This window comes from Trichechus manatus, unplaced genomic scaffold, assembly GCF_000243295.1.
Source record: "Trichechus manatus latirostris isolate Lorelei unplaced genomic scaffold, TriManLat1.0 scaffold00007, whole genome shotgun sequence".
Taxonomy (NCBI): domain Eukaryota; kingdom Metazoa; phylum Chordata; class Mammalia; order Sirenia; family Trichechidae; genus Trichechus; species Trichechus manatus.
In genome coordinates this window covers 8,319,005-8,327,293 of record NW_004443943.1, presented here as the reverse complement: position 1 = coordinate 8,327,293, position 8,289 = coordinate 8,319,005, and positions in this window count along the sequence as shown.

Sequence of the window (8,289 nt, the reverse complement as noted above, 5' to 3'; positions counted from 1 at the left end):
CCTTCTTCATGATCTATGAGCTGTTCCACACTGGTGATATCAAGTTCTAGGTTCAGTGTTCTTGCTGTATGGACGATTCCCTACCTATCTCTACCATCGTATTATCCTGATCAAATGCTTGGATCGTGTTAACGTAGCTCAGCAATTTTTTCCATATCCCTTGCATGCATTTTCCTGTAACTTTCTCCCAGGAAGATGTACTAACAAAAAGATGCACAAAAAACAAAAACAGACAGTCCTAAATGCAGTTTGTTGTAACCTGAATACTTTTTAAGTAAGGGGTTATCTGTACCACAGCTCGCTGACTCCCAGGGCCCATTTAAGTCTGTAACTGATGTGGGTCCATTCTGCCAACAATGTCTCTTTAATTTTGTCCCCAAGATTCCAACAATGTCCACACCAACAGTGACTGATTTATCCTTTGGTATTATCTTCTATTGAGTGGTTGGTTAACGATATAAGAATAATTTTTTTCCTCACGGTAAATTTTATTTTCTTACATAATCATTATTATTAAGATGTCAAATATGGTACTAAATGATGAGAAGTCACAATTACTTTTGTTCCTTATTGTTTTAATCATATGATATAGTTATTACTATAATTCATATTTTGCCAATGATAAAATTGAGGCACAGGCAGATTCAATCACTTACATTAGGTCATGTGGCTAATAATGGTAGATCAGGTTATGAAACCAAACATCACACTCCAGATTTTAAGCTCCTAACACTGACATATTGTTTTACATTTCCAAGATAATCACTGATGTTTATTAAGTCTAGTCCCAACTCGTGTGTCTAGGATAGTCAGGAATAAAGAGTAAAATAAAAATATTCCCCCTAAAAGACATACTCAGCTCACTAATCTTACCTGATTTCTCAAATTTTTCCTCTTTGTAAAATCAGTTCCTTAGTAACTTATACTTATCTCTGGTAGAATTAATGTCATGTATTTTAATAGTAACAGTAGATCAAAATCATCAACTATTTTTTAAAATAATGGGGACATTTAAAATTAAGTTTAAATTTTAAGTGTCCAGTGCTGTCACAAATGAGAAAAAGAGTTCTCTTAATTACGAGGTCTGATAAATGATTCTAAATTGGAAGACGATCTAGCAAATCATTTCTAAATCAATTGGTCATAAGAGCCCACTTGAGCTAACTCTAAAAGTCAACACTACATTATTGGAATAATTTTAGCTCTGTTTCCATAGTAATAGTTTTGTGTGCAAGATAATGTCATACACATTCAGAAGCTTGTATTTTTGTCACATAGGATAGCAGTGCTGTCTTATGAAAAAATCATTTCTCTAAAGCAGTTGAGCTTTTGAGTAAAGATAAAAGTACCATCATGTTTCATCACACCTATAATTCTGTTCTATGCAGAATCATATGTTACTCCATTTTTTGTGTTTTACTTCATGTTGCTTTTATCTGAAATTTAACAAGCATAAAATTTATTCCATAGAAATGGATATTGAAGACTAGGAGAACTATGTAATTATGATATAGATAACAGCAGCACGCTTAACAAGAAAGACAGATTTGATTGTGGATAAGCTCAATATGAGTCATACTGAAAACTAAAACCTCCACCCTATCCAATCTTGTGTATTCAACTGTAGTATTCTACTCTAAACAAGGGACCAGAGAGTCTTTCTCAATTTGAATACATCAGATGGTTGAAGTATGATGTTTGTTTCATTTGGAGGTCTTGGTTACTTCAAATTATGGAAGACTTATTTTTTGTGCCTAATGTTCACAGAAATAGACTTTATTATTTACATAAAGTTATATGGAAGCAATTTTTTAATACCAAAAAAGGAAAAAACAAAACAAAACTCTGATTCTTAATTCCCTCTTCTATAAGCACTTTGTTGTTAGGTACAGTTGATTTGGTTCCGACTCATAGTGACCCCATGCGCAACAGAACAAAATACTGGCTAGTCCTGTGTCATCCTCACTATCTTTGCTATGTTTGAGCCCATTGTTGCAGCCACTGTGTCAATTCATCTCATTGAGGGTCTTCCTCTTTTTCACTGACCGTTTACTTTACCAAGCATGATGTCCTTCTCTAGGGAATGGTCCCTCCTGATAACATATCCAAAGTACGTTACATAAAGTCTCACCGTCCTCGCTTCTGTGGAGCATTCTGACTGTACTTCTTCCAAGACAGATTTGTTTGTTCTTCTGGCAGTCCATGGTATATTCAATATTCTTTGCCAACATCATCATTCAAAGGCATCAATTCTTCAATCTTCCTTATTCATTTTCCAGCTTTTGCATGCATATGAGGCAGTTGAAAATACCATGGCTTTATAAGCACTTTACTAGATTCGATATATAAATTTTGACTTCACGTATTATTAAACATTTTTTATAGATGAGAAAGTTGTGGTTCAGAGAAGCAGAGAGGGTAAGTAACTTTCTAAGGTTACACAACTTCTAAGTGTTGGAGCTGAGTCTGGGCTATGTTTCTTTTCCTGCACCAGACTACTTCCCTAGAGACTCCTTTATACTCTCAGCAATGTTATGTGGTTGATATACTTTGTTTTTTCAGTCTAGAGGAAAAATCCAAAGCCTTCTGGATTGCTTCAGTTTTCAATGAAACTCCTTCTCCATCTCACTGTTGTTTGAAAATATCTCCCAAGGGAGCAGGTCTTAGCCATCCTTAAGCTTCCCTATGATGTATAACTATTTGATCTTTGGATAAGATGGATTAATAGACTGGATGGAGTTAATTTGCCACTCTTTGCCTCTATGATTGGTTCTGTTTATTTCATTCATGCTTATAGGATAATTTGACAAAGAGTTTAAGTCACGAAATAATTATTCCTATGTGTGTTTAATATAATAAATTTATGTTTATATCTAGTATCTTTTTTCTTTAAACAAATATCAATACAACGCATTTCCGTTTCATATTTTCTATATTACAAAAACCTGAGTTTATTCTTTTACCTACTTCAATTTAGTGTCTGCAGTTTAATCATAGGTATTGCTGTACTTTCCCTCAATGGGAAATTCTATAGCCAATATCTGCCTGAACAAACAGAAATCTCATATTCAGTGCAACATGCAGAATATCTGTCCTTCAATGTCCCTGGGCTTTTTCTTAAATTAATTGTTACATATAATGTGTGTGTATGTGTGTATTTGCGTATGTAAAATAGAAAGTTAAAGGAAGACTGGATCAAAACTGTTTTATTCAAAAAAAGAACGGAACAAGCTTTAGGCAAGCATATTGATTTTCCCTATTGCTGTGGTTGATTAATTAATATCATAACTTCAATTTGCTGGTTCTTTGTAAAAGGGTGGTCAGGTATACAAACAAGATTTTGTTTTAAGTACCTTCCTTATCTAAAAATATCTTCAACTATGTAATTTATAGTAAGCTCAAGTTGATAATCCAACAATTCACTTGATTGGGGCAGAGAGCCTCCCCATAAAACCTCTCCTACAATTACAACTAAAATAATATAACATGGCTACACAAATATATGGATGAAATCATGTGATATGGCATCCCTGCATGGATCTGATCTAAATGTATTGAAACAACTGGAGTAAAAATAACTGATATAATGAGTGCTTGACTTTGGCATCAGAATTTGTATGTCTTTTGAGTTTGCTTCTGAAATGCAAAGCTGCTGGAAAATCAACATTATTGTGCCCTAATAGTATGCTTGTACTAAGTAATACTCATTCTGAGCATTTGTATGGTCTTCATAAGGTCTATTCCAAGGTACCAAGGTACTTCAAAATACAAAATATATTGCATATGCCATGTAAAATAAAGCCACGTATGGCAATTGAGACAGATGCAACAAACAGATGCAACACTGGAAGCCCTCACTCATCTATGCCAAGAAATTTGAAAGACATCTACCGGGTCTATCAACTGGAAGAAACCTATACTTGTGTCCATTTCAGAGAAAGGTGATCCAACAGAATGTGGTAATTATCGAACAATTATCATTAATATCACATGCAAGTAAAATTTTCCTGAAGATAATTCAAAAATGGTTGCAGCAGTACATCAAGAGGGAACTGCCAGAAATTGAAGCCGGATTCAGAAGAGGATATGGATGGAACCAGGGATATCATTGTTAATGTCAGATGGATCTTGGTTGAAAGCAGAGAATACCAGAAAGATGTTTACCTGTGTTTTATTGACTATACAAAGGCATTTGATTGTGTGGATCATAACAAATTATGGATAACATTGCAAAGAATGGGAATTCCAGAACACGTAATTGTGCTCGTGAAGAACCTTTACAGAGACCAAGAGGCAGTTGTTTGAAAAGAACAAGGGGATACTGCATGGCTTAAAATCAGGAAAGGTGTGTGTCAGGGTTGTATCTGTTCACCAGACTTATTCGATCTGTACACTGAGCAAATAATCTAAAAAACTGGACTATATGAAGAAGAACTTAGTATCAAGATTGGAGGAAGGCTCATTAACAACCAGCGTTATGCATATGACACAACCTTGCTTGCTGAAAGTGAAGAGGACTTGAAGCACTTACTGATGAAAATCAAAGACTACAGCCTTCAGTATGGATTACACCTTAATATAGGAAAAACACAAATCCTCACAATTGCACCAATAAACAACATTATAATAAATGGAGAAAACATTCATGTAAAGGATTTCGTTTTACTTGGATCCACAATCAATGCCATGGAAGCAGCAGTTAAGAAATCAAATGGCATATTGCACTGGGTAAATCTGCTGCAAAAAGACCTCTTTAAAGTATTATAAAGTAAAGACGTCACTGAGGACTAAGGTTTCCTGACCCAAGCCATGGTATTTTCAATTGCCTCATGTATATACAAAAACTGGACAATGAATAAGGAAGACTGAAGAAGAATCTATGCCTTTGAATTATAGTGCTGGTGAAGAATATTGAATATATCACGGACTGCCAGAAGAACAAACAAATCTGTCTTGGAAGAGGTACAGACAGAATACTCCTTAGAAACGAGGATGGCAAGACTTTGTCTCATGTACATTGGACGTGTTATCAGGATGGCTCAGTCCCTGGATAAGGACATCATGCTTGGTAAAGCAGATGGTCAGCAAGAAGAGGAAGCCCCTCAATGAGATAGACTGACACAGTAGCTGCAACAATGGGCTCAAACATAACAATGATTGTGAGGATGGTGCAGGACTGGGTGGTGTTTCGTTCTGTTGTACATAGGGTTGCTATGAGTCGGAACCAATTGGAAGGCACCTAATAACAACAACAACAAAAACATGGCAGGCATTCTAACTGTCATATATGAGCCAAGCCACAATTTCTCGTCGAGCAAGTGAATGCATAATACCTATATCTAAAACTTAGAATCCAGTAGGCTGTGTTATGTAAATGAAAATTTATGTACAACTTTCAACTGTCCAAAACTATCAGTTAGATCTGATCCTTATATTTGAAAATAAAGTCCATTATTTTACTGCCAAAAATAATTAAAATAAAAATTAGCTATTTCATCCCGAAAGATTTACAACAGTCATCAAGTATAAGTTCATCAAGGCCATTTTAATGTGTTGTATTTAGGTCAGTATGTGCTGTAACTAATGTGGATTCATAGCTAATAACGAGACAACATGTTATAATTACAATAAAAGTACACCTATACAATCACAAAATTTAGGAAGATTATTTACTGATAGTTTTTGTTATTTTCACATCTAGATTAAATTTTATATGGCAACTATGTGTGACATATTGACTACTATGCCTGTGGAAGGCAGAATTCTAAGATGGCTCCCGTGATCTTTACCAGCTGGTATTACGCCATTGATTACGTTACATTACATGGTGAAAGGGATTTGGCAGATGTAATTAAGGTTATCAGTCAGTTGATCTTAGGATAAGAACATTATCTGGGTATACTTCACCTAATCACATGTGTCCTTTAAAAGCAGAAAGTTTTCTCAGGCTGGTCAAAGAAGAAAAAGTCAAAGAGATTCAAAGTTTGATAGGAATTTGAAGTGAGGGAGATTATTTGTTATTGAGACAGAAGCTGCAGGGTAAGGACTGGAGAGCAGACTCTAGAAGCTGAAGAGAGGTCTGTAGCTGATAGCCAGCAAAAAATGGAGACTTCAGCCCTATAATTAAAAAGAGCTAAATTCTGCCAATAATCTGAACAAACTAGGAAAAATATTCTACCCCAGAGTCCCCAGGTAAGAGCCCAGCCAAGCCAACTTCTTGATTTTGGCCTTGTGATATCTGGAACAGAGAACTCAGCCACACCATGCCAGATTTCTCACCTCTACAACTGTAAGCTGGTAAATGAGTATTGCTTTCATCCACTATGTTTGTGATAATTTGTTACATAGCAATAGAAAACTAAAATACTGTCTCATATTTGAGTTTCAATCAATTGCAACAATAGTTTATCTCATAATAGAAAAAAAAGTGAATTATTTGATTATCTGAAAAGACTTGAAGAGAATTAGAAGAAGAATGTTTTCTGGACTAAATGCAGGTTTCATAATTCATGTATACTGGATTTATACTATAATTTTCACAGACAGAAAATGAAAATGTAGGTTAGATGAAAAAAGTAAGTTTCAGAATTTAGCTCTTAGAATTCCAGGATCCTTATACTTTTCCTTTTTCAAGTTCTTCTTTTTTTCTTAAATTGTGGTAAGTATATATAACACAAAATATTTGCTCTGTCAACATTTTTTACATTATAACCAGTGACATTAATTGTGTTCATCATGTTGTGCAACCATCACAACTTTTTCCAAATTTTTTTCATCACACTTAACAGAAGCTCCACTGAACTTGTTCTACTAGTTTATACCTATTCATTCATTAATCTATCCACCCATATACCTATTCTCTCAAAAAATATTTACTGGGAATTGCAATCATCTCCTCAGATTTAATGGCAAACAACGTAGACATAGTTCTTGCCCTTATTTATCTTTTAACTGTCTTTATAAACCTGATTCTTCTGCCTTAAGTCTGAACCAAATGTGATCATTGTATATTTAGTAATATAAATTGTATGATATTTCCATAATTTTAAGTGGGCATATATATTATAATAACATGATTTTTAAATTTATTAGGGATTTTGAGTTTATTTGTTAGGGATTCTGCAATATCAAGTTCTATCATTGGGAGTGAAAAAGAATGTGTGGCCCTAGTCAATGAGATGGGTTAGACATACGTATGCTGGTGAGTTTGATGTGTTTGCCATATTATTTGGGCAGTAATGGAATTTATAAATAACTTCAAGGGAATCTTCGAAATATATGAACTAACAATGTTTCTATAGCCTCAAATCTTGCAGTAGTGCAAAAAAATTAAGAATATGAAAAAGGTGTATGTGTATTCACAGATTTTTCAAAAATGGAGAAGTTATGATTAGTTGCCAACCAAGGATAATATCTCCTGCAAAACTCTCATTCAAATCTGATGGTGAACTAGGTCATTTCCAAATAAACAGAAATTGAGGGACTACGTAAAAACCAAACCAAACTTATAAGACTTATTAAAGGGAGTCCTTCGATCGGAGAACAAACAACGTCAGGCCACAGGCTGAATCTAGGACACGGGATTGTAGTAGCCAGATACCATCCTAGGAAATGAACTCTTAAGGACTATCCAAAACCAAAAGAATTACAACAGGGAACCAGAGAGGTTAATCGGTAAACGACAACAGCATCAGAACAATAAAAGAGGGAATAAATGGTGGGTATAGAACCTTCTAATGGAGAGGAAGGCAAGGAGATACCACGTAATAATAGACTGGTTCAAACCTAGGAAGATAAGGGTAAATTTCAAGGTAACCATAAAGAAAGTTAACAAACCTGCTCATCAAAATAAAGAAGAAAAACATAAAGTCTCAGTAAAAATAAAATGTACAAAAACAAAAGAAATGAAAAAAATCCACAAACGAAAGGAATTCAGCACAGGAGAGTAAGAGGAACAAAGAAAACGTCAGCACCACAAAAAAAAGCACTACAAGATGACAGCAATAAACTCACACCTATCAATAATTACACTGAATGTAAATGGCCTAAATGCATCCATAAAGAGACGGAGAGTGACAGAATGGATTAAAAAAACAGGATCCATCAATATGCTGTCTACAAGAGACACACCTTAGAAACAAAGATGTGAATTTATTTAAAAATCAAAGGTTGGGAAAAAAATATATCAAGCTAACATCTACCAAAAAAGAGCAGGAGTGGCAATACTAATCTCAGATAAAATAGACTTTAAAACAAAATCCACCATAAAAGACAAAGAAGGACACTATA